This window comes from Macaca mulatta, chromosome X, assembly GCF_049350105.2.
Source record: "Macaca mulatta isolate MMU2019108-1 chromosome X, T2T-MMU8v2.0, whole genome shotgun sequence".
Taxonomy (NCBI): Eukaryota; Metazoa; Chordata; class Mammalia; order Primates; family Cercopithecidae; genus Macaca; species Macaca mulatta.
The window spans coordinates 1,696,507-1,724,376 of NC_133426.1; the positions used below are offsets into that span (position 1 = coordinate 1,696,507).

Consider the following 27,870-nt stretch of genomic DNA (forward strand, 5'->3'; position numbering starts at 1 on the left):
TGAGGTCAGGAGTTTGCGACCAGCCTGACCAACATGACAAAACCCCGTTTCTACCAAAAATACAAAAATTAGCTGGACGTGGTGGTGGGCGCTTGTAATCCCAGCTACTTGGGAGGCTGAGGCAGGAGAATGGCATGAACCCGGGAGGCAGAGCTTGCAGTGACCCGAGATGGCGCCACTGCACTCCAGTCTGGGTGACAGAGCGAGACTCCATCTCAAAAATGAAATAAAATAAATGCAGTTTTCACTGGACAGTAAACTGCAACTATCGACATGGTTTTAGCTTAGAGTTGAGCAAGAACTTCTGGCTCATCCGCATTAGGAGGTCACAGTACGAATTTCCAAGAGAAGTGTCAGGTTTCATGGCTCTGGGTGTTGCGTTGCTTGTAAACAGTTAAAAGATTTCTTTTCTTCCAGCTGTGTTGTGAATGCATCCCTAAAACAAAGCCATAGACTTCAACAAGAAATCCCACACATGAGAATGATGTGTGTGAGCTTCTTCCAAAAACGCGTGGCAGAAACTGAACTTGCTCCGAGCTGCCAAAAATCTGACAAACAGCCCACTGTCAATCACCCGTCATGGGTTTTCTCATTGCTTTGCGGAGGCTCATTTTAGCTTTCGGGAAAATCTGCAGATCCCAAAATAAACGACTGCAATGGTGCGGTGGGCTGCGGTAAGAGGGAAACAGAGCCACGTGGTTCAAAGGAGAAAGGGCATGAGTATGAGCTTAGCCACAGTGGGTTGCTGTAGAGGGAAATAGAGCCACATGGTTCAAAGGAGAAAGGGCATGAGTATGAGCTTAGCTGACTGGGCATGAGTACCAAGGAAACTAAGCTACCATAGCCTTCACAATGAAGAAGAAAATGCAGGCAATGCACTCTTGCTCTTAGAAACTGCAAAAAAAGAGGATTAGGTCTCTAAACTGTGTCAGGCACAGTCAGGATCGTAGACATCTCACTGGGTCTTAGGAATCGTACCATGTGCCCGTGGTTGGTCTAATTTTAACAACAGAGAGTTGAGTGCAAAGCTATATGAGATATCCATTCCTATTTCCTTTTTAGCTCATTAAAAAAAAAAAAAACAGACCCAGGTAGAATCCATCCAGTAAAAAATGAAGTCAATGAGGTGAGTGTCTGAAACCGGTGAATATTTCCAATTCCTGTCCTAGTTGAAGAGGATACAAAACATCAAGGGGACAGACACTCAAATGATACCCTCAGATGTTGAAATTGTATGAGATGGCATCCCAGCTAGTGATTTTATATCTGACATCAGTCATGGCCCTAACAATACAGTTTAAAATCATTTTGGAAAAGTATTGAAGATGCCACAGTCTAATTCTCAAACTGGAAAATATTCAAAGAGACCCGTAGAGACCAAACTATATGCCAACTTTTCTTCCTCATTGTATGATCAGAATCACATTTTGTCTACCTTGACAGGGTGCCCTGTCATTTATTTTTTTTTTTACTTTTTTTGGTTGGCGGGAGATAGAGTCTTGTTCTGTCCCCCAGGCTGGAGTGCAGTGGTGCAATCTCAGCTCACTGCAACCTCTGACTCCCAGGTTCAAGCGATTCTCCTGCCTCAGCCTCCCGAGTAGCTGGGATGACAGGCGCCCGCCACCACACCAGGCTAATTTTTGTATTTTTAGTAGAGATGGGATATTGGCCAGGCTGGTCTCGAATGCTTGACCTCGAGTGACTCATCTTCCTCAGCCTTCCAAAGTGCTGGGATTACAGGAGTGAGCTGCCACGCCAGGTCCAATATTTTAATGTTTTTTAGATCACTTTGTAACTGCTCTTTTCAAATCTTGAGTCCCCAAGTAGGTGTCACCTTTACCTTACCAGTTTTCATAAACTGTAAATCTCATAGACAATCCATCGTAACCAATATTTCTCCATCATTGTAGGAAGCAGATGATGATCTATCTGCTGAGGTCACCTGGGGAGAGTGTGATTGACATAAACAGATAATCTCCCCCAGGCAGTCTGACCTCTCTCTCCATGGACTCTGGCAGAGGGATCTCAATGACCACCTCCATGTCCACTAAGGCAAGTAAGTATGGGTGAATGAATATGAATAACCCAAGAGGGAAAGCTGCTTTGGTGAATTTTATGTTCCATTGTCCAGCATCCAGTTAACAGGCAAAATACAGAATATTTCCATGGAGATACGGTACCTGCTTTTGCTTCCAACACACAAGATCTCTTTCAAGAAAGAGAGAATTTCGAGTGTTCTCTGTTCTTCAAAACGGACATTCCAACCTGAGCCATTTGAGAGAGCGAGCTCCACAGTAAGCGCTTTCTGTAAATATAAATGGGGCAGTTTCATGACGCATCTCTCCACTTATTTTCATCGGTGTGTTTAGGTGTCTCTTCTCTTCTCTGTCACCATGTTGCAAAGCAGAGCCTTTTCCATCTGGGTAAAATGGAGACTGCCCAGGGCAACTCCAAAGTGTCAGATTCTATGAGCCTTATCCAATAACCCCATGAGAAGGTCATTCATATTCATCAGCTATGCAGTTCAGTTTCTGGAAATTGTTAATGTACTCAAGACGCCAGCTTCCACATAGCCAACTGCCATCAGGAACCAGACAGTCAGAAGCAGAGGACAAAAGTTATCAGATCTGGCAGGAGACTGTTACTGAGGCTAAAATTAGCCTTGGACGACTCACAGAAAAAGTTAATTGCTTGTGACTGCTAGATTTCTGTTGGTGGCAAAGGTTCATTATGACACAGGACACATCGCACTCTGAGCATCTGCCAGTTTATTTTCCGCACGGGGCACGGGCATTTGGTGAGCCCTTCCCATGCGTGAGGCATGGTGATGAGAGAAGAACTAAAACCACATTCTCCTTCTCAAGGGATTGACATTCATGAATGAATAATACTTAAATCACCTAAGTATGAGGGACTCATGTCACGTCTGGAATAGAAGTACAATAGCTGGGTGCAGTGGCTCACATCTGTCATCCCAGCACTTTGGGAGGCCGAGGCAGGTGGATCACCTGAGGTCAGGAGTTCGAGACCAGCCTGGCTAACATGCTGAAACCCCGTTTCTACTAAAAATACAAAAAATTAGCTGGGCGTGGTGGCGGGCACCTGTAATCCCAGCTACTCAGGAGGCTGAGGCAGGAGAATCTCTTGAACCTGGAGGCGGAGGTTGCAGTGAGCCAAGATCGCGCCACTGCACTCCAGCTTGGGCAACACGAATGAAACTCCATCTCAATAAAACCAACCAACCAAACAAAAAAACCCCCAAATAAACCCATAAAAAAAAGTTTGGAAAACAAAAAGAAGTACAATAAAAGGGGGGTATTTCAGATGGGGGAATGATGTATATGGGGTTCAGAGGATCTTCAAAGAGCAAAATTTGGGTTGGAGCTTGAGTTCCTTTCCTGAACTTGCTATAACAAATTTATACAAACTGGGTGGTTTACAACAATATACATATGTTGTCTCATAGTTCTGGAAGACAGAAGTCTCCGATCAAGATGTTGGGAGGCATGGTTCCTTATGAGGGTTGCAAGAGAGGAATTTGGCTCATGGCTATCTCCTGGCTTCTAGTGGCCCCAGGTATTCCTTGGTGATATGGTTCGGCTGTGTCCCCACCCAAATCTCATCTTGAATTTCCACGTGTTGTGGGAGGGATTCGCTGAGAGGTCATTGAATCATGGGGGCAACTCTTTTTTATGCTGTTCTCATGAGAGTGAATAAATCTCATGAAATCTGATAGTTTCATAAGGGGGTGTTTCCCTGCACAAGCTCTCTCTTTGCCTACTGCCATCCATGTAAGATGTGACTTGCTCCTCCTTGCCTTCAGCCATGATTGTGAGACCTCCCCAGCCACATAGAATTGTAAGTCCATTAAACCTCTCTTTCTTTTGTAAATTGCCCACTCTCGGGTATGTCTTTGTCATCAGTGTGAAAACAGACTAAGACACTTGGCTTGTAGACATATCACCCTGATTTCTGCTTTTCTCTCCAACACGACCTTCATTTTGTGTCTTTTCATCCATCGGTTATAACAACACCTGTCATTGGAGGTCATACCCACCCTGTGGTCTCGTCTTGTGATCTTTACCTTAATTGCATCTTCAAAGACCCTTTTCCATCATAAGGTCCCATTTCCCAGGGGATGAGAGTCTGCACCCGAATGCAGACCTTGGGCAGAGTACAATTGAAAGGGGAGAGAAAAGTAAATATAGCGATGTTTAAACCCATCAATCCTTTTAATTCTCCTTGGATTTTGAGAGAAGTATGGCATTTTGAGCATCCAAAAGCTACAGAGAGACTTCATCAACAAATTTTAAGATTCTCATGTTTTTCATTATGTCCAAGACTTTCGAATACGTTCATGATGGGAGGACGACCAAAATGTTAAATCCTGCACTAACTGGTATTGACAGCGTGTCCATGTCAAAATGATTCATTAGAAAGGCCAAGAATATCACTGTTTAGCAGGGAGAGATGGAAAGAAAAGGCTACCTAGAAAATGCTCATGAAAAATCAGTACAAGATAAAATTAAGATACCAAATGAAGAGTTGGCATGCTTATTGATGTTTCCTTCAGGTTTGATTTCTGCCTGGTTTACCACTCTCTCCTCCTCACTCACTGGGGAAATTAACTTTATGGGTTCTTCTCCTGTTCTTGCAGGTCTTTCTTTTCTTTTTTTATTGCTTTACTTTTTAAATTATATTTTTACTATATTTTTTATATTATTTTTATTTTATAATTTTATTTTATTTTTATTTTTTATTGAGACTGGGTCTCACACTGTCACCCAGGCTGGAGTGCCGTGGCGCAATCCCGGCTCACTGCAACCTCCGCCTCCCGGGTTCAAGCAGTTCTCCTGCCTCAGCCTCCTGAGTAGCTGGGATTACGGGCACCTGCCACCACATCCAGCTAATTTTTTGTATTTTTAGTAGAGACAGGGTTTCACAATGTTGGCCAGGTTGGTCCTGAACTGTTGACCGCGTTGATTCACCCGCCTCGACCTCCCAAAGTGCTGGGATTACGGGCGTGAGCCACTGCGTCGGACCCTTTCTTTTCATTTCTATGTGGGGCATAACAACTGCCTGTTTAGAGATTCTCAACTCACTCTTTCCCTCGGTCCTGAGCCTCTGACTGTCTCCAAAAATGGCCTGAGCCTCGATTATATTCTGCTTCTCAGCTCTGAATAAATAGGTAACGGTGAAAGGATTGCAAGCCTGCAAAGAAAGGCTAACCGTTGTCTAGTGGAACCCTCCTTTGCTGCAGAGATGGAGAAATGCCTGCCATGAAGTGAGTTCTGTTCTGCAGAAACTTTCTTGGTCTTGAAAATGCACGTTCTGTTGAGGAGGTTGAGGTGGGGGAGTCAAACAGGAGGTGTGAAGGAGCCGGACTTGGCAGCGAGTCTGGGTGCTGACAAGTGGAGACTTAGAGACGCCAACCTCACAGGTGATGAATTGCTGCTATTACCCTGCGGAAATTTGTGACTTTCTAAATCCAATTACCCAACCATGGAAAGTCCCCACCTTTTCTCTCTGACTGCGTCCCTGAGAGAAGGAGCTTTGCCGGATGGAGAACAACCTAGCAATGCCACGTGTGCTGGTGTCGGACTTTTGGATATTACTCTGCTTCAGCTTGCCTGGTGGTTCCACGCTATTCTGATTCCTTTACAACGGAATGCTTTGTGAGAAGATGGCAGACACAAGGCAGATCCTTAGAATAAACTGCCGACGATATTAGCTTCTTATGCAATCAGCCAACACCCGGAACATGAAGCTTGCCCCCCGTTTTTGCCACAGCACAGGTTCAGAGCTTTAGGAGCTGGTGAAAAGTAATTCTGGTGGTGGCCATGGAGCCACTTGGCATGAGAGCTACGGGGGTGATATCACCCTAAAGAGATGAGTGTTGTTGAAACTGTTCCTCCATCTCACCTCTCCCTGTTTGTCTAAGCCAGACAAGGTCCACCTGTGCGTGAGTCATCCTGTACCTGGGATTTGTACCTACTGGTCATCCACCTGGCAAAGTAACGCCGCTTAATGTTTCGTGGAAGAGTCCCACAATTCAACGTCAGCGATGAAACAGAGGCTGAAATGGTTCCTGGCACTGTTGGTTCAGAACTTTTGGAGGAGACTTGTTCCCAAGGAAAGGAGAATGAAGACGGTCTCATCAAAATTCCTGGACTCTAAGATACACTTATGCAAAGCCAACCAACCCTCGCCTCCTGAGGCAGCAAATGCATCGTTAGGCCAGAGCTGTCTTCAGCAGACTGAGGCTCTCTTCCAAGTCACACGCTGCAAGTAGCAAGGTGCATAGACCGTGTGCCTCTCACAGAGTTCACATGTCTCCAGTTCGCTGGCTAGAGATGATGAAAAAAAAAACCCTTCAATTTACACAATTACAGTGTGGGTACGATTTCCACACACTGCTTTGAGCGTCTGTTAAGAAGTATTCTGGGCCGGGCGAGGTGGCTCACGCCTGTAATCCCAGCACTTTGGGAGGCTGAGGTGGGCAGATCACAAGGTCGGGAGTTCAAGACCAGCCTGACCAACATGATGAAACCCAGTCTCTACTAAAAATATAAAAAATTAGCCAGGTGTGGTGGCGGGCGCCTGTAATCCCAGCTACTCGGGAGGCCTGAGGCAGGAGGCGGAGGTTGTGGTGAACTGAGATCACGCCACTGCGCTCCAGCCTGGGCAGCAAGAGTGCAACTCTGTCTCAAGGAAAAAAAAAAAGAAAAAAGAAAAAGAAAAAATAAATGCATGTCCACCTGGAACCCCAGAATGTAACCTTATTTGGAAACAGAGCTTTTGCAGGTCATCCTGTTAACATGAGGTCATCCTGGATTAGGGAGAGCCCTAAATGCAATGACAGGTGTTCTAAGAGTCAGAAGAGCAGACAGAGAAACAGAGGAGAAAGATATGTGGAGATGAAGGCAGAGCCTGGAGGGAGGCAGCCACAAGCCCAGGGACACCTGGAGCCCCTAGAAACTGAGAGAGGCAAGAAAGATCCTCCCCTAGTCTCCTGAGGAAGCACAGCCGTGAGATCCCTTGATCTCAGACTCTGGGTCTCCAGAACTAGAAGAGGACAAATCTCTGTGGTTTTAAACACCTCAGTTTGTGGCTATTTGTTTTGGCGGCCTAGAAAACTCATCTAGCAGACAATGGTCTTTTCTCTCTAATATTTTCTCTATTTTACTGATTCAGGTCGTCACCTTGAAAGGAAAATATTTCCCTCCCTTCCTCCCTCCCTCCCTCCTTCCTTTTGTCTTTCTTTCATCTCTCTTTTCTTTTTTCTCTTTCTTTTTTCTTTTCTCTCTTTTTCTTTCTCTATCTTTCCCTCCCTCCCTCCCTCCCTCCCTCCCTCCCTTCCTTCCTTCCTTCCCTCCGTCTCTCTCTCTTTCTTTCTTTTTCTTTTTTTTCAAAGTCTTGCTCTGTCGCCCAGGCTGGAGTGCAATGGTGCAATCTCAGCTCACTGCAACCTCTGCCTCCTGGGTTCAAGTGATTCTCCTGCCTCAGCCTCCCGAGTAGCTAGAATTACAGGCACGCACCACCATGCTTGGCTAATTTTAGTATTTTTAGTAGAGATAAGGTATCACTATGTTGGTCAGGCTGGTCTTGAACTCCTGACCTCAGGTGATCTGCCCACTTCGGCCTCCCAAAGTGCTGGGATTATAGGCACGAACCACCAGGCCTGGCCTGAAAGGAAAATATTTCTTATAAATTATTGGAGCATCTTCTACCTACTCAACTTAGAAAAAAGCAGATAAGAGGCCGGGCGCAATGACTCACGCCTGTCATCCCAGCACTTTGGGAGGCCGAGACAGGCGGATCACCTGAGGTCGGGAGTTCGAGACCAGCCTGACCAACATGGAGAAAGCCAGTATCGACTAAAACTACAAAATTAGCCGGGTGTGGTGGCGGGCACCTGTAGTCCCAGCTACTCAGGAGGCTGAGGCAGGAGAATCGCTTGAACCCGGGAGGCGGAGGTTGTGGTGAGCCGAGATGGTGCCATTGCACTCCAGCCTGGGCAACAAGAGTGAGACTCCATCTCAAAAAATAAAAAAGAGGCCGGGCGCGGTGGCTCAAGCCTGTAATCCCAGCACTTTGGGAGGCCGAGGTGGGCGGATCACGAGGTCGGGAGATCGAGACCATCCTGGCTAACACGGTGAAACCCCGTCTCTACTAAAAAATACAGAAAACTAGCCGGGCGAGGTGGCGGGCGCCTGTAGTCCCAGCTACTCGGGAGGCTGAGGCAGGAGAATGGCGTAAACCCGGGAGGCGGAGCTGGCAGTGAGCTGAGATCTGGCCACTGCACTCCAGCCTGGGCAACACAGCGAGACTCTGTCTCAAAAAAAATAAAAAAAATACAAAATGAATACAAAAGAAAAGAAAAGAGAAAGCAGATGAGGCCCCAAACAGTTCACTCAAGTCATGGGCGTTAGATCTAAGAACCTACACCTGGGAGAGGGAGGATGTAAGGACACCTCGGCACACTGGGCAGGGGCCATGTGTGTGCTGCAGTGTCCACAGCCCGTCCCCGCGACGCTGACTCACCACCTCCCCTCCCTTCCCCAAGGCTCTGGTTTGTCTTGACCACTCTCTCATGCTGCTCAACGTCTGCGCCTGTTGGTGGCTCAACCCCAGTGGGAAGCCGCTGCAGTTGTTTCTTGAGTCCCCTTTAACCAACGATGACAAGTTCTGTGGCTGAAACAGCAGCAATTTACTCTCTCCAAGTCTTGGAGACATGAGATCGAGGCATGGGCAGGGCTGTGCTCCCTCCAGAGGCTCCAGGGGAGGATCCTTCCTGCCCCTCCCAGCTCCTGGAGGCTCCAGGTGTCCCTGGACTTGTGGCCACATCACTCCAGTCTCTGTCTTGATCTCCATGTGGCCTCCTCCTCTGTGTCTGTGTCTCCTCTTCTGTCTCCTAGAAGGACACCTGTCATTCCATTTAGAGCTCACCTACTCCAGGGTGATCTCATCTCAAGATTCTCAATTTGATTACATCTGCAAAGATGCCATTTCCAAATGAGGTCTTATTCACAGGTTCTAGGGGTTAGGACATGAACACATCTTTTAGGGATCACCATTCAACCCACTGCAGTTGTGTTTGGTTCCTTCTGGAGGCTCTAGGGGAGGATCCTTCCTGCCTCTCCCAGCTCCTGGGGGCTCCAGGTGTCCCTGGGCTTGTGGCCGCATCACTCCAGTCTCTGCCTCCATCTCCACATTGATCTTCTCTTCTGTGTGAAATCTCCTTCTCCTTTCCTCTTATAAAGACCCCTTGAGACCAGGCATGGTGGCTCATGCCTGCAGTCCCAGCACTTTGGGAGGCTGAGACTGGCAGATCCTCTGAGGTCAGGAGTTCGAGACCAGCCTGGCCAACATGGTAAAACCCCATCTCTACAAAAATCCAACAATTACCCAGGCATGATGGCGGGTGCCTGTAATCCCAGCTACTAGGGAGGCTGAGGCAGAAGAATTGCTTAAATCTAGGAGGTGGAGGCTGCAGTGAGCCGAGATCATGCCATTGCACTCCAGCCTGGGAGACAGAGAGAGACTCTGTCTCAAAAAAAAAAAAAAAAAAAAAAAAAAAAAAAAAAAGACGACTTTGATTATATGGAGTCCCCCTGGATAATCTGGTGTAATCCCTCCATCTCAAGATTCTTAACCACACCTGCGAGGTGTGTGTTATCCTGTGAGGTCACAGATTAGTAGGCTCTGAGGATTAAGACCCTGATATCTTCAGGGCTCATTATTCAGCTCACTCTACTTGGTACAGGAAATTACCCTCAGCTGACCAACTCATTCCTGCCAGGCAGCCTAGGCAGGAAGCTCAGAAACGTGAACTCTGTTTTTTCTCTCCGTGGAACGAAATTGCTAGACTAGATCACAGACATCGTCTTTAACAACCAGAAAGGTTCACTGAACTGGGATTTGGTATCTCTGAGTGTTCTCCCTGAGGCATGTATGAGTGTAAAAAAGAGCGGCACGGCATGCATTGCTTTGTGTGTTTTGTGGCTCTAGTTTTCTTTAAAAACTGCTAGGGAACAAGACATGGGGAGTGGTAGTCATGGCAGATGTACACAAGTGGAATATTTCCAAGAAACTACTTTAAAAGAGAGAAGCACGTTAGGGAAGACACCGTCGTTCAGGAAGCACTGAGAAATTTGGAGCCTTCTGGACGGGGACGGCGGCTCACACCTGGAATCTAAGCACTTTGGGAGACCAAGGTGGGGAGATCACCTGTGGTTAGGAGTTTGAGACCGGCTTGGCCAACATGGTGAAACCCTGTCTCTACTAAAAATACAAAAATTAGTCAGGCGTGGTGTTGGGAACCTGTAATCCCAGCTACTCGGGAGGCTGAGGCAGGAGAATCGCTTGAACCTGGGAGGCGGAGGCTGCAGTGAGCCGAGATCGCGCCACTGCACTGTAGCCTGGGAAAGAAGGTGAAACTCCATCAAAAAAAAAAAAAAAAAAAACAGAAAGAAAAGAAATTTGGAGACTTCCGAAGTAATTTCAGATTTTGAGGGTGTTATAAAAAGAAACAAGAAAGATGAAAATCTCCCTGGATGTAACTAGGAAGGACTCCAGTCAATGGTCGAGGTAGGTCATTCTCCTACTATCTAGTCATTAAACATCAGGCATTTCTGCTGCACGAGGAAAGCCACATGTGTATGATGAGCTGTTTCCATAAATGAGGGATAAAAAGCAAGTGATAGGGTTTGGCTGTGTCCCCACCCAAATCTCATCTTGAATTCCCACGTGTTATTGTGAGAGGGACCTGGTGGGAGGTCATCGAATCATGGGGGCAGGTCTTTCCCATGCTGTTCTCATGAAACTGAGTAAGTCTCATGAGATCTGATGGTTTTATACGAGGGCGTTTCCCTGCACAAGCTCTCTGTTTACCTGCCGTCATCCATGTAAGACGTGACTTGCTTCTCCTTGCTTTCTGCCATGATTGTGAGGCCTCCCCAGCCCCGTGACACCGTGTGTCCATTAAACCTCTATTTCTGTATAAATTACCCAGTCCCCCAAGTGTATCTTTATCAGGTATGTTTTCTCCTCAGTGGAAATAGGCATTTATGAAAGTAAAGGAGAGCAGCCCAGTTTCCATTGCTTTGTGCTTTCTGGCTCTGGTTTTCTTTAAAAATAGCTAGGAAATGAGACACAGGGAGTTGTAGTCATGGCAGATTCACGGAGGTGGAAGACATACCCAGGGATGTCATTATCAGCAGCATCCAAACGGACTAATACAGCAAGACTCGCTGTGTATTAGAGCTACGCTTTAGAAGCACAAGTCCATGCATTTCCGGAAGACTGCGTTATTCCACAATTCGGTAGGTCTGAGGACCCCCTCCCCTCCACCAAGCATCTCTTTGAAAGTAGTTAAAGACTGCGTAAGGGTCCTTTGGCAGGGGAACGTTCCTATCATTATCGCATTTCCTGATTTCTGTATGTGATGCTTTGACACTGGGGGGTCTTGCTTCCTCGAGAAACTGACCATCTCAGGGTTAGGCGATTTCTGGAGAACGTGAACGACTCCTCTGTGAGCACGTCTTTCATATGAAAAACAATCAATCTAGATCGCACACCCCACAACCATCTCAGGGTTAGGCGATTTCTGGAGAACATGAATGACTCCTCTATGAGCACGTCTTTCACATGAAAAACAATCAATCTAGATTGCACACCCCACGACCATCTCAGGGTTAGGCGATTTCTGGAGAACGTGAACGACTCCTCTATGAGCACGTCTTTCACATGAAAAACAATCAATCTAGATCGCACACCCCACGACCATCTCAGGGTTAGGCGATTTCTGGAGAACGTGAACGACTCCTCTATGAGCACGTCTTTCACATGAAAAACAATCAATCTAGATCGCACACCCCACGACCATCTCAGGGTTAGGCGATTTCTGGAGAACATGAATGACTCCTCTATGAGCACGTCTTTCACATGAAAAACAATCAATCTAGATTGCACACCCCACGACCATCTCAGGGTTAGGCGATTTCTGGAGAACGTGAACGACTCCTCTATGAGCACGTCTTTCATATGAAAACAACCAATCTAGATTGCACACCCCACGACCATCTCAGGGTTAGGCGATTTCTGGAGAACGTGAACGACTCCTCTATGAGCACGTCTTTCACATGAAAAACAATCAATCTAGATTGCACACCCCACGACCATCTCAGGGTTAGGCGATTTCTGGAGAACGTGAACGACTCCTCTATGAGCACGTCTTTCACATGAAAAACAATCAATCTAGATTGCACACCCCAACAACATTCCGTATGGGAGTCTCGCATCCCAGGGCCACTCTCCACTTGCCCTAAGGTCTGCAGGGTCAGGTGCCAGGTGAATACGGAGAGCCCCGGTATTAGTCTGTTTTCATGCAGCTTATGAAGACGTACCACAGGCTGGGCAGTTTACAAAAGAAAGACAGGCTTAATGGACTTACGGTTCCACGTGGCTGAGGAAGCCACACAATCATGGTGGAAGGTAAGGAGCAACAAGTCACGTCTTTCACGGATGGCAGCAGGCAGAGAGAGAGCCTGTGCGGGGAAATACCTCCTTATGAAACCATCAGATCTTATGAAACGTATTCACTATCACAAGAACAACACGGGAAAGACCAGCCCCTATGATTCAATTAGCTCCCACCAGGTGCCTCCCACAATGAGTGGGAATTCAAGATGAGATTTGGGTGGGGACACAGCCACACCATATCAGTACCTATACCCCAGAGCTTGCTGAAATTATTCAAACCAGGCAATCCTAAACCTGTAATCCCAGCACTTTGGAAGGTAGAAAGATGGAGAGATGAATGGATTGATAGGTGATAGATGATTGATCGATGGATAGACAGATACATGATGGATGCATGGATGGATGGACTAGACAGATGGTAGATGGATGGGTAGAGAGATTGATGAGAGAGAGAGGTTAAGGGAGAGAGAGCTATAGATTGATACACAGAGAGATGGGTGAAGGAAGGAAGGAGGAGAAAAGGGAGAAGAGAGAAGGAGCAATGTGAGAGAGTCACTCATGCTAAGCGACTTTTTCGGCCTCAGCGCTGCGGATATTTGGGGGTGCATGACTCTGTGGTGAGGCCGTCCGTCCTGTGCACTGTCCGGTGTTGACCAGCGCCCCTGGGCTCCACCCACCAGGGGCCAGGAGCACCTACCTCCTCCACCTCCCTGGTGACAACGGAAAATGTCTGCAGACATTTCCAAATATGCCGTGGGAGGTCCGAAGCACTCCCTTTGAAGAACCAACCTTGACAAACATTTATGCTACTCCTCATCCTACCTCACCTGTTCCTTCCTGTGGAAACCACAATAACAACATGGGAAAGACCTGCCCCCATGATTCAATTAGCTCCCAGCAGGTGCCTCCCACAGTGAGTGGGAATATACCCCAGAGCTTGCTGAAATTATTCAAACCAGGCAATCCTAAGCCTACGACTCATCCTACCTCACCTGTTCCTTCCTGCGGAAACCACAATAACGCCTCTCACCCATTTCTTTCTTCCTGCTCCTTCTGTCTCCTGAGCTCCCCATGGGGTCCTGCCTGACATGACACCCCCCTCTTCTTAGTCGTCTCCTGGTCTGTTGACCTTCCTCTACCTGAATCATAAAAAAGCCTCTATTTTAAAACCATTCCCTGCCCTGGATTTTCTGGCGGCAGCATCAAGAAGTTGTGCCTGGAGCAGATGTTATTCTGCCGAGACGACTCGCGTCACTTCACATCTGGATTTATCTCAGGAACCATCGGCTACCAACAGCGCCACACACACCAATCAGTCTCAACCATACCGAACAGCAGGGCTCCTTTTGGATATCAAAAAACGTCATGCAACCCCCATGATTGAAGGGTATCATACTGTTCTTACAATGATGAGATGCACCGTGCCCCCAAAAGCTACTACTCCTTCACGCGTAATTTATGACGTTTGTGTCTTATTTGCAAAAATGAATGACGATGCCTTCCAATAAGACACGTATTATATATTCCTATTATCAATTCTATGGACTACTCTTGGGGTAGATAAAAATCCATAGTCCCTTGTGGCCATTTCTCACACTTTTCCTTGTTCACGCCTCACATTACGGGTCCACAGCCTTCTGACTGAAGACCTTTCCTTGGCATATGACCATCTACACTCACTGCCCAGTCTACACACAGCAGTTGAGTTGCTCTTTGCCCCACCGGGGACAAGGGTTAAAATCCAGTGTGCTCAGTTCAGTGTTACAACTGGAGCACTCAGGAAATCAATGCACGCAACAGTGGTGTGGAAACCATGCCTGGTATTATTGAAAGAGGCCCAGAGGGGGAGACCTTGCTGGGCAGTAACTGTCAGACATAAGTAGGTGCTCATTTGTTCATATGCTCATTTTCTTTTTGAATAGACGCTCCCATGATTCAATTACCTCCCACCAGGCACCTCCCACCACGTGTGGGAATTCTGATGGTCTTATAAAGAGCAACTGTGATGACCTACGTCGGGGGCCTGCCCTGACCGGAGAGTCCCTTCTCTCTCCTGAGAGTTCAGATGAACGTGAGAGTTCGAGGTGGAGTCAGATCACGGCAGGAAGCCAAGGAGGTGCAGCGTATGGCCATTTGGAGAAACTTCACCTTGCCTGGGGAGCTATGCTCCCTACGAAGAATTTCCGGTAAGTCGAGGGGATCCGGGTAGACACTATGATTTGGTTCAATGGCTCCACACACCTCTGAATTGCAAAATGTTCTGGTTCTGGCCAGGGCAGCCTCCCGTAAGAGGTCATCACAGTTGCTATTTATAAGACCATCAGAAGGCCGCGCGCGGTGGCTCATGCCTGTAATCCCAGCATTTTGGGAGCCCAAGGGGGGAGGATCACGAGGTCGGGAGTTCCAGACCAGCCTGGCCAAGATGGTGAAACCCTGTCTCTACTAAAAATACAAAAATTAGCTGGGCGTGGTGATGTGCATCTGTAGTCCAAGACACTCAGGAGGCTGAGGCAGAAGAATCGCTGGAACCTGAGGTGCAGAGGTCGCAGTGAGCCGAGATCATACCACTGCACTCCAGCCTGGGTGACAGCGTGAGACTCCGTCTCAAAAAAAATAAGATCATCAGAGTGTCAAGGAGAAAAGTTACCAGTAGGTTGGGGACTGGAGCGAACAGGGGTTACTTGTTAATGAGTTCAAAATTTGTGTTTTGCAAACGGAAGAGAGTTCTGAAGATGGATGGTGTCGATGGTCCCACCACTCTATAAAATGTACTCAACGCCACTGTACACTTTAAAAAGTGGTCAAGATGGTACGTTTTGTGGTGTGCTGTTTCACCGCCATGAAAAGTAATGTTTCAAAGACAAATGAAGAGAAAAGCTCATTAGCAAGTTCTAAGTCAGAATGACATAAAGGAGGCATGGACGGTGGCACCAGGGACCAACAGCTTTCATCTCAGGCTTGGTATTTCTTCCGGAATCTCCAGATTTGTCCAGATTTTGCAGTGTTAAGTAAGACAGAGCTCTGCCACATGCAGAACAGAGAGAAGAGACAAAGCGTATTATATACGTTTACGTGATTGGTTTGCAGTGGGTGCCATATTGGTGTATGATCTCCCAATGACTTTCTACCATGAGATTGCTGGAAGATGTGGAAAATGAAATGTCAGATGCGTATTTTCTGGGCAGTAGGGCAGACACTGTGCACAAAGAACGTCCTCAAGGCTTTCTTCGGTTCCTAAAACATCAATAGGCTTTACAAATGCGTCACTGCCCAAGACTGTTGTGTAAGGACTCACACATCTTTTGCGTTTGATCTTTCAAGCAACACAGCGAAGGAGGTCTTAGGACCTCCGTTTTCCGTACAGAGGAGTTCAGACGCACAGCTGGGAACGTCTCATGCCACTGGGTCTGTGTTTGGCAGCTCTGCAGAGCGGGGTGCTGGTCTCCAAGCAAAATTAAGTTGGCATCGAGCTCCAACAATGAATGAAGGGCACGTTTCTTTGGCCACTTTAGTCACAGAGTCTCTGTCCCCTGAGGGCTACTTAGGGGCCTCAGGGAACGAGCTTTGGAAGCACCTGTTAGAGACAGGCAGAACGCTGCAGGACGGATGCCCGTCACTCCACGGCGTCTGCCCACGCTGTGCTGGTCCACTGTAACGAGCACGGGCATTAGAGCTCAAAACGACAGAAGCCCCAGGCCGCAAGGCAAGCAGCCTCCAAGCTGACGTGTGCTGCTGTGTGCACAGGCAGGGTTTCCGGACACATCCTGCTTTCCAGCCGCTGCCTCAGACGAAAAGCGGGCAGCTGCGTGCCTTTGGAATAGAGAACAAGGTGAAATGATCTTAAGCGATGCTTTCCGGCTCATGCTGTGGTTCGTTCCCACTGGGGACTCTGTCTCGAGTCTGTCTTCCAGGAGGCAGGTGAAGGTGAGAATTCGACACTGAACATTTGCAGGAGTCACCGAGAGCTTAAAAGTCTCCAGGGAATGGATCCCAAGGAGCTCTGAGAGGCTCAGTCTTCCCCCAGGTATGTTCTTCCACATCCTCTTCCCCTTTGAGTCTCCGTCTTAGCTGGTGGTGTTCTCCCACACAACTGGCTGTGGGGTATCTCTTGGGATGGGCGTGTGCTTTTCTAGTTGTGCTGCCTGTTCTGCTGGTCCACCTGATGAACACAGCCCCTCCCATCTCCAACCTACACCTTCCCCCATGGCCGCAACCTTCCCTGCACTTCCTGCGCCTGCTCGGCTTAAATTCGTCAGACGCCAGTCTCGCTATGGTGGACCTGTCTTGCTGTCTAGGTGGTCACTCCTGAAAAACAAGGACCTTATTTATTTCACTTCGTATCTCCAACCACATGAGGAATGCCAGAAAGCCCCCTGGATTGACTTGGAACCTGCTGATAACTTTGTTCTTAATTTCTCTTTAAAAAAAGTATTTTTAGGCCAGTGGCGGTGGCTCACGCCTGTCATCCCAGCACTTTGGGAGGCCGAGATGGACAGATCACGAGGTCAGGAGATCGAGACCGTCCTGGCTAACACGGTGAAACCCCGTCTCTACTAAAAATACAAAAAATTAGCCAGGCCTGGTGGTGCGTGCCTATAATCCCAGCTACTCAGGAGGCTGAGGCAGGAGAATCACTTGAACCCAGGAGGTGGAGGTTGCGGTGAGCCAAGATTGCACCACTGCCCTCCAGCCTGGGACTGAGTGAGACTGTCTCAACAACCATAACAAAAATTCCATTTAGAAAAAAATTATCCTTTAAGTTCCAGGATACGTGTGCGGAACATGCAGGTTTGTTCCATAGGTATACACATGCCGTGGTGGTTTCCTGCCGCACCTAGATGATGGTCAACCCATCATCTAGGTTTGAAGCCCTGCATGCATTAGGTATGTGTCCTAAGGCTCTCCCTCCCTTTGCCTCCCAAGCCCCGACAGGCCCCGGTGTGTGATGCTCCCCTCCCTGTGTCCATGGGATCTCATTATTCAACTCCCACTTATGTGTGAGAACATGTGGTGTTTGGTTTTCTGTTCCTGTGTGAGTTTGCTGAGAAGGATGGTTTCCAGCTTCATCCATGTCCCTGCAAAGGACATGAACTCATTCTTTTTTTTATGACTGCATAGTATTCCATGGTGTATATATATGCCACATTTTCTTTAGTCAGTCTATTATTGATGGGCATTTGGGTTGGTTCCAAGTCTTTCTAAATTGTGGGAGGAGAATGTGCTAACATTTACATTCTTAACTAGCCTGTGAAACACAACAAAACCCCATCTGTACAAATACAATAAAATTAGCCGGGCATGGTAGCACACACCTGTAGTCCTAGCTACATGGGAGGCTAAGGTGGGAGAATTCCTGAGCCTGGGAGGTCAAGGCTGTCGTGAGCCAAAATTATGCCACTGCACTCCAGCCTGGGTGACAGAGCACGACCCTGTCTCAAAATAAATAAATAAATAAATAAAAATAAAAGATTTTTTCTTTACAATTTCAGTACTTTCTTATTATTTAGGGTAGAGAGAGTCTATAAAGTCATAGCAAATACTAAATTAGCAAATATGAAGCCAGGGATTCCAGGGGAAATACAGAGTTAGGTTCCCCTGAGCAACTGGTCACAAAATTGTTGGCAGCCAAGCCATACATCAGCTTGTTGTATGTATGTTTCTGTTTACAGACACCTTACTGAATACATATTGTAGATGCATTCACACTGAAGTCACAGTCAACAGCACTATCACTCAGGTCTGCGCAAAGCTTCTCTGACACATGGAGTTTGCCTGCGAGGCACATCACAGTTTTCTTGCACTTCGGAACACTAAATAGGACTTTTTTTTTTTTTTTGAGACGGAGTTTTGCTCTTGTGGCCCAGGCTGGAGTGCAGTGGCGCAATCTCAGCTCACTGCAACCTCCGCCTCCTGGGTTCAAGTGATTCTCTTGCCTCAGCCTCCCAAGTAGCTGGGATGACAGGCACCTGCCACCACCTCCAGCTAATTTTTTTTATTTTTAGTACAGACAGGGTTTCATCATGTTGGCCAGGCTGGTCTGGAACTCCAGATCTCAGATGATCCGCCCGCCTTGGCCTCCCAAAGTTCTGGGATGACAGGCATGAGCCACCGTGCCTGGCCTGCTTGGGGGTCATTTTAAATAGCAAAGTCACAAAGAAAAAGCCTAAGAAGACAAGAAGTGTGGCACTGAAGAGAAAGCAAAAAGAACACTTTTGTTTATTTGTTTTTTAGAGTGTGAGAGCTGAAGTCACAAGACAGAACCTTTCTTTCTTAGATGTCAGCTAGGAGTGTGTGTGTGTGTGTGTGTGCGTGTGTGTGTCGGGTGACTCGAATATTTTCCTATCCAGTGCATGTCTGTGAGTGACCCAGGAAGCACCTTCAGTATTGATTTGGGGTGACCAATCAATTTTAGTGAGCAGGGGAATTCACGAATTCGCAATGTGCAGATAATGGCCATTTGTACATGTGCTTTTGAGAACTGTCTGTTCAAGACAAGCGGCCAAGAAACGTATGAAAAAATGCTCAGCGTCACGAACGATCAGGCAAACGCAAGTCAAAACCACAATGTGTGGCCGGGCGCGGTGGCTCAAGCCTGTAATCCCAGCACTTGGGAGGCCGAGACGGGCGGATCACGAAGTCAGGAGATCGAGACCATCCTGGCGAACACGGTGAAACCCTGTCTCTACTAAGAAATACAAAAAACTAGCCGGGCGAGGTGGCGGGCGCCTGTAGTCCCAGCTACTCGGGAGGCTGAGGCCAGAGAATGGCGTAAACCTGGGAGGCGGAGCTTGCAGTGAGCTGAGATCCGGCCACTGCACTCCAGCCTGGGCCACAGAGCAAGACTCCGTCTCAAAAAAAAAAAAAAAAAAAAACAAAACCACAATGTGATCCCATCTCGCTCCCGCAAGAATGGCCATAACCAAAACATCAAAAAATAATAGGTGTGGGTGTGGATGCGGTGAACTCATACAGTCACTAGAAAAGCAGTGTGGTGATTTTTTAAAGAACTACCATGTGATCCAGCAGTGCCAGTACTGGGAATTCACCCAGAGGAAAAGAAGTCATTATATGAAAAAGATACTTATGCACGCATGTTGTTTTCTTTTTTAGACAGAGTCTTATTCTATTGCCAGGTTGGAGTGCAGTGGCGCGATCTCAGCTCACTGCAACCTCCGCCTCCTGGGTTCAAGCCATTCTCCTGCCTCAGCCTCCCGAGTAGCTGGGATTACAGGCGCCTGCACCGTGCCTGGCTAATTTTTGTATTTGTAGTAGAGATGGGGTTTTGCCATGTTGGCCAGGCTGGTCTCGAACTCCTGACCTTGTGATCTGCCTGACTCGGCCTCCCAAAGTGCTGGGATGACAGGCATGAGCCACCGCGCCCGGCCTAGCTCCCACTTATAAGTGAGAAAGTATTTGATTTTCTGTTCCCGCGTTACTTTGCTAAGGGTGACAGCCTCCAGCTCCATCCATACTCCTGCAAAAGACATGATCTCATTCTTTTTCCACAGTTGCATACTATTCCATGCGGGCTTGTAATTCCCAAGCACGCAGAAATATTACCACACGATCCAGTGGCACAAATTGTGGTTTGAGCCCACCGCCATCCTTTGGTTTCCTCTTTCCTCCCTTCCCTTAACCTCCTCCTTCTGGTGTTTAGCTTGCCTCCTTCTGTTTCTTGTATGCTAAGGTTTGCATTACAGCTGGGAAAGTGGAGAAGAGACCATGTTTCTCCTCTGACGGAGTCAACAAAATTACCGGGATTAGAATGTGCACGCTGAGGACGCAGTCAATGTCGTCCAGTGGTTACCAAGCAACCAAACAGGAACTTGGGTCTTCATGCAGCCCTACGCGGATTGACAGCCGCTGGTAGGGCAGCACGGCTGGGACAGATTTGGTGGAAGAAAGCCTAAGCCAAAGAGAAACCCTGGCGCGCACAACACTCCTTTCCGGTAGCAGGCCTGATTCATCAGCATCCCGTAAAGGAATCTATGGACTTTCGGTCCCAGGTTAACTACAAACTGTGTTCCAGAAACTGCAAAGAGGCTCCCTTCAGGGTTTCCACGCTCATCCGCACACATTCACACACGCATACAGCCATTCACACTCATGCATACACATGTACCTATACACTGCAGATGTGCACAGCTTTTCACACTCATTTGCACACATATGCACGCAGCTGAAGGCATATGTGCATTTTACACGCGCACGCATGCATTTATACATGCGTGAGGCATTTGTACACGTGCACAGGTGCACTCTGTGGTCTCTGCCCTTCTCTCTGCACTCCTTCTCCTGCATGGATCCTTTCCTTTGGTGATTTCAAGAAAGCGTCTTTGGAGATCTTCGTCTCCAACACCAACGTGTCAACCAACGTGTTCCCCGTGTTGGCAGCGTGGCCACTGTGGATTGCACGCTGAGTCCAAACCACATTCTATGTTGTTTTCAGCAGTGCTTCCCTCAATGTGTGCCACAGCCCTCATCAAGAGGAGTCCAGAGCTGTCGTCATCAGCACTAAATGCTGATCCCACCTGTCTTTGTCCTCTGTTCTCCTCTTTACATACACAACCAGCTCATCTACCAAAATGAGAACTTGTGTGTCAGCGTCTAAGTGATTCTCCTCCTGCTTTCCCCATATCCACTCAAACCCAGGCATGAACATGCATGTACAGATACACTCACATCTGCATGTACACACGTGCATATACATACACTGCACACACGTATGTACACGTATGTACACTCATGCACATACATACACACTGCATTATGTGCACAGGTTTTCACACTAATGTGTGCACAGAAACAGACATGCAGATAAAGGCACATGTACATTGCACACACACATTCACACATGCATACAGGTGTTCACACTGATGCACACACATATATCTATACATTTCACACGTGCACAGGTTTTCACACTCACGTACACACATATGCAGGCAGCCAAAGGCATATGTGCATTGTACACAAGCGCGCATACATGAGGTATTTGCACACAGGCACAGGTGCAGTTTTTCACAATCAAGCACACGCACACATGTATGCACACCTACGCACATACATGAATAAATGCAGGGCCCACACACATATTTACACATGCACGAAGCATTCTCATCCCCATGAATACACTTTCATACATGCACACACAAACACTGACTCAGGTACACACATATTCACACATGCATGTACACATACACAGAAATACACACATGCAGGATACACATGGAACACTTTCACAGTGCATGCACAGTGCATGCACACACATGTGCACAATGCATGTATGTACATGCACATGTGCATATAAATGCAGGTGTGCATTGAACACACATTTGCATATGCACAAGGCATTCACAATCGGGCACACACAATCAAACCTTCAGGTACACAAATTCACGTGCACATAAATGCATGTGTGCACTGAACACACATTTGTGTATGCACAAGGCATTCACACAATCATGCATACACATTCACACCTTCATGCACGCAAATTCACACATGCATTTGCAGGCATGCAGTGATGTGTGCACACGTGCATTTGGATGTGTGAATTCATGCAAACACAAACAACACACACACATATGTATGCATATACACACATGCATGCATTCAGAGACACCTGAGGCACACTGAGATGCGTATAACATAATAAAAACTGGGTGGTTGCATTTGGCCTCTTAAAATTCAGCAAAACCACAATACAATCCATCCTCTTTGGTCCAAAGCAGCTCCATTTCCTACAGTGCCGTCTGGGGCAACAATGCTTCTTTCAACTTTGCAAAAAGGCTTGGGACGTGTTAACCCAAGTCCAGCTCTGTGACCTCAAATAACTTAGCCAGTCTCTTTTGTTGCTTCTGTCTCACTAAAGAGAATAGGTTCCACTAGAATTTGACCGTGGCAACCACAATCTTTTTTGTTTGTTTGTTTTTCGCTCTGTCACCCAGACTGGAAGGCAGTGGCAAGATCTCGGCTCACTGCAACCTCCGCCTCCTGGGTTTAAGCGATTCTCCTGCCTCAGCCTTCTAAGTAGCTGGCATTACAGGCGCCTGCCACCACATCCGGCTAATTTTTGTATTCTTAGTGGAGACAGGGTTTCACCATGTTGGCCAGGATGGTCTTGACCTCTTGACCTCGTGATCCGCGCGCTCTGGCCACCCAAAGTGCTGGGATTACAGGCATGAGCCACCGCGCCCAGCCCTTCCCTCCTTTTTATCTGGTCTCTCTACTCTCAGCTGCACCCCAAGTTTGCCTTTCCTTCCTCACTGTTGATGCCCCGTGTTGCCCTCCATGCCTAGATGCTCTGAGGCCCTGTCCAGCCTGGGCAATGTCAGTCCACTGCTCAGCTCCCCCAGCTCCTGGAATGAAATTCAGCCCAGGGCCCTGACGTGCAGGGAAGACTCTTGGATTTGACCACAGTGACCTCTCTTGCTCCTGGAATCGCGACGTCAATTCTTGCCTTGGGGTCTTTGTGTGTGCTGTTCCCTCTGATTGGAGTCCTCTCCTCTCACCCCGCATATCCGTGTGGCTCTCACCTTCTCATCAAGAGGGTCTTTGGCTTCAAGGCCAACCCTTCCTTCACCCTCTGTCACCACTCTCTAGAAGCTTCTCTCCAGTACCTTCCTTCAGCTTTCTTCTTGGCTCTCAACGTTCTCTGGCGATATTCATGTCTGCGACTATGCCTGTGTCTCATCCCACATCCACACTCACATCTACCTGCATTTACACCTGTATCTAGCCATCCACCTATCTATCCATTTATCTATTTACCTACGCATCTGCCTGCCTATCTATGCATTATCTATCCATCCATTTCTCTATCATCTATCTACACAGCTATCTATACATGATCTCTCTATGCGTCATCTATGTATGTATCTATCGATCTATCATCTATCTGCTATTATCATCTATGTGTCTCTCCATCATGTATCCATCTGTGCATCATCTATCCATTATCTGTCATCTATGTAGCCCATGTATCCTTTATCTGTCTGCCTATCTCTATCTATCTATCTACCTACTTACGTACCTACCTATTGTCATCTATGTATCTACCTATATCTATCTATGCATCATATCTCCATTATCTGTCTATCCATCATCTATGTAGCTCATCTATCATCTGTCTGCCTATCTCTGTCTGTCCGTCTATCTATCTATCTATCTATCTATCTATCTATCTATCTATCTATCTATCTATCTATCATCTGTCTGCCTATCTATATCTATCTATCTATCTGAGGAAAGAGAGAGACCCTCTCACATTGTTTTATATTGTTTTATACTCGGTACCTGTTTTAAGAAAAAAACAAGGAAGTAAAACGAAAGACAGGCAGCCCAGCGCCAGGCCCGAAACCAGGCCTGGGCCTGCCTGGCCTAAACCCAGTAGTTAAAAATCAACTCCTAACTTAGAAACCGATGTTATCCATAGAGTCCAGACATGGTATAGAAGAACACTGTGAAGCTCCCTGTTCCGTTCTGTTTCTCTCTGACCACCGGTGCAGGCAGCCCCTGTCACGTACCACCTGCCTACTCAAATCAATTACGGCCCTTTCATGTGAAATCTTTAGTGTTGTGAGCCCCTAACAGAGACAGAAATTGTGCACTCAGGGAGTTCGGATTTTAAGGCAGTAGCTTGCCGATACTCCCAGCTGAATAAAGCCCTTCCTTCTACAACCCGGTGTCTGAGAGGTTTTGTCTGCGGTTCGACCTGCTACATATCTATCTATCCATCATCCATCTGTCTGCCATCTATCTGTATCTATCTATCTATCTATCTATCTATCTATCTATCTATCTATCTATCTATCCATCCATCCATCCATCGTCATCTATCTATATATCTATCCATCATCTATTTATCATCTATGTATCTCATTATCTGTCTCTATTTCTAAATTATCTATCTAATCTATCTAATATCAATGAATCTATCTATTGTGTTTATCATCTAATATACTTATCTATTGTCATCAAATCAATTTGTCTACTATTTATATCCATCTGTCATCTATTGCCTATCTACCTAATCTATGCATATCTAACTACTTGTTATCTATTATCCATCAATCATCCAATCTATTTTTTTTTTTTTTTTTTTGAGACGGAGTCTTGCTCTGTCACCCAGGTTGGAGTACAATGGTGCGATCTTGGCTCACTGCAACCTCCGCCTCCCTGGTTCAAGCGATTCTCCTGCCCCAGCTTCCCGAGTAGCTGGGGTTACGGGTGCGCGCCACCACGCCCAGTTAATTTTTTGTATCTTTAGTAGAGACAGGATTGCACCATCTTGGCCAGGCTGGTCTTGAACTCCTGAACTCATGATCTGCCTCTGCCTCCCAAAATGCTGCGAAGACAGGCGTGAGCCACTGCACCCAGCTAATCTATCTCTTATCTATGACTATCAATCATCTATTACCTGTTATTTCTCTGTTGTCCATCAGTTATCTAGTTTAGCTACTATCTATATCATCTAGCTATCATCTATCAATCATCAAATCTATACATCTATCTTATGGACCGATGTATCTATGTACATCTGTATCCAGACCCAATTCTGTATCCATAGCCATGTCTGTGTCTCTTCCTACAGATTCTGTATCTGAATCTATGACCCTATCTATTTTCTGCCTCTTTCCAATTCATTTCTATGCCTCTGTCTATCTGTATCTGTACAGCTACGCCGATAGCTTTATCTGTACCTAGGTCCATTTCCATTCCTGTTTCCTATCTGTATCTGTATTTCCTTTCCTGTTTCCTATCTGTATCTGTATTTCCTTTCCTGTTTCCTATCTGTATCTGTATTTCCTTTCCTGTTTCCTATCTGTATCTGTATTTCCTTTCCTGTTTCCTATCTGTATCTGTATTTCCTTTCCTGTTTCCTATCTGTATCTGTATTTCCTTTCCTGTTTCCTATCTGTATCTGTATTTCCTTTCCCATTGCCTCTCCCTTTTAATCCTCAATCTATTTCAGGTGAAAAACCAGTATCTGGCTCATCGTTGACATATTTGTTGGAAGAAGAAATTCATCGTTAAGTAAATTCATGGATCTTCTCAATTAATTCTGAGTATTTCTCATGAGAAAACAGGAGACACGAGGCTTAGAGAAGGAGAATTTAATGGGAAGCAGAGGCGGTAGGTAGGGTGGGTCACTGTCCTAGGCTGACTTTAGGGTTTAAAGCATCAGCCCTGGGCTAACACTGTAAGCACCGTGAACTATAGGTTTTTGTTGTTTTTTTTTGAAACGGAGTCTCGCTCTGTCGCCCAAGCTATGGTGCAGTGGCACAATCTCGGCTCACTGCAACCTCTGCCTCCCGGGTTCAAGCAATTCTCCTGCCTCAGCCTCCCAAGTAGCTGGGACTACAAGCGTATGCCACCACGCCCAGCTAATTTTTGTATTTTTAGCGGAGACGGGGCTTCGCCATGTTGGCCAGGCTGGTCTTGAACTTCTGACCTCGTGATCCGGCTGCCTCAGCCTCCCAAAGTGCTGGGATTACAGGTGTGAGTCACTGTGCCCGGCCAAGTACAGTGATTTTTATCCAACTTCATTCCTCCGTCTGAGTAAGGAGCCACAACATCCTGTCTTTTTCTTTTCTTTGAGTTCTGTCTTTGGGCAGCAGATTGTCTCCAGATCTCCTCCAACAAAGAAAAGGCGGAAGTTGGAAAATAAAAATAAGAGCTTAGTGGCCTTTCTGCATGATTCCCTCACAGGGTTTTGTCCTAAAGCTTCTCAGAACCCGCTGTTCACCGCAGGACGTCTTGGTGAAACAGTCTCTGTATTATCCGCCTTATCTGTTAGGCAAATGCCAAATTCTTCCTTCTCTAGGACAAGGAAGTTGTGCTCCGCTGTTAAAATGAGGAATGTCTGGAATTCAGGGGTTGGCTGAAGTCACACCCAGGAGTAAAAGAAACACTTAACATTCTCTACGTGCAAGCCTTGGTTCCCAAAATGCCCTCCTTTAAGTTCACGTTGCCTGAACAATAAAGACGTGGGATTAACAAAGCCAAATGAACCTCTTTCATAGAGGTAGCATGGGCTCGCATTATGCATTATTTACCTATTGCATAGACGTAGCATGGACTTGCATTACCTATTATGTATCTATTGCATAAAGGTAGCATGGACTTGCATTGTGTATGATGTATCTATTGCACAGACTTAGAATGGACCTGCATTGTGTATTATGTATCTATTGCATAGACGTAGCATGGAGTTGCCTTATATATTATGTATCTATTGCACTGACATAACATGGAACTGCATTGTGTATTACGTATCTATTGCATAGACGTAGCATGGAGTTGCCTTATATATTATGTATCTATTGCACTGACATAACATGGAACTGCATTGTGTATTACGTATCTATTGCATAGACGTAGCATGGAGTTGCGTTATATATTATGTATCTATTGCACTGACATAACATGGAACTGCATTGTGTATTACGTATCTATTGCATAGACGTAGCATGGAGTTGCCTTATATATTATGTATCTATTGCACTGACATAACATGGAACTGCATTGTGTATTACGTATCTATTGCATAGACGTAGCATGGACTTGCTTTATATATTATGTATCTATTGCACTGACATAGCATGGGCTTGCATTATGTATCATGTATCTATTGCACAGATGTGGCATGGACTTGCGTTATATATTATGTATCTATTGTGTAGCAGTAGCAGGGACTTGCATTATATATTATGTATCTATTGCATAGCCATAGCATGGACTTGCATTATATATTATGTATCTATTGCATAGACGTAGCATGGACTTGCGTTATATGTTATGTACCTATTGCGTAGACGTTGCATGGACTTGTATTATGTACCTATTGCACAGACATAGCATGCACTTGTATTACGTATCTATTGCATAGATGTTGCACAGACTGGCATTATGTATTACGTACCTATTGCATAGACGTTGCATGGACTTGTATTATGTACCTATTGCACAGACGTAGCGTGCACTTGTATTATATATCTATTGCATCGATGTTGCACGGACTGGCATTATGTATTATGTACCTATTGCATGGAGGTAGCACGGACTTGCATTATATATTATGTATCTATTGCAGAGAGGTTGCATGGACTTGCATTATGTATTATGTATCTACTGCATAGACCTGCAGCTCTATGCTCCACGGAAGGCATCACGGTGGCAGCCTCTATTCTCAATACCGGGCACTGGACATCCCCAGATCCTCTGGGATCATGTCCTGTATCTATGTGCATGACCGTGCCTCATCCCTGAATGCTGCCCGATGCTGCGGCTTTGGTGTCTCTGCGATGATTCACACTGACACATTTAAATCCCTAGGAGCGGCACCTCCGGTCCTGCAGGCGGGAAGGACACACTCAGCGCCTG

At 46.6% G+C, this 27,870-nt stretch overlaps 2 long non-coding RNA genes across 2 annotated transcripts in view; both read right to left on the reverse strand.

Moving 5' to 3' along the window:
* Window positions 1–27,870, reverse strand: part of LOC144338474 (uncharacterized) — a 69,522-nt gene that overhangs the window by 29,730 nt on the left and 11,922 nt on the right. The gene's annotated exons all lie outside the window — the stretch shown is intronic.
* Window positions 223–13,554, reverse strand: LOC144338476 (uncharacterized). Its single transcript, XR_013412684.1, has 2 exons — window positions 7,674–13,554; window positions 223–6,171 (listed from the first exon to the last, which is right to left on the reverse strand). It is a non-coding gene; the product is annotated as an uncharacterized LOC144338476 (long non-coding RNA).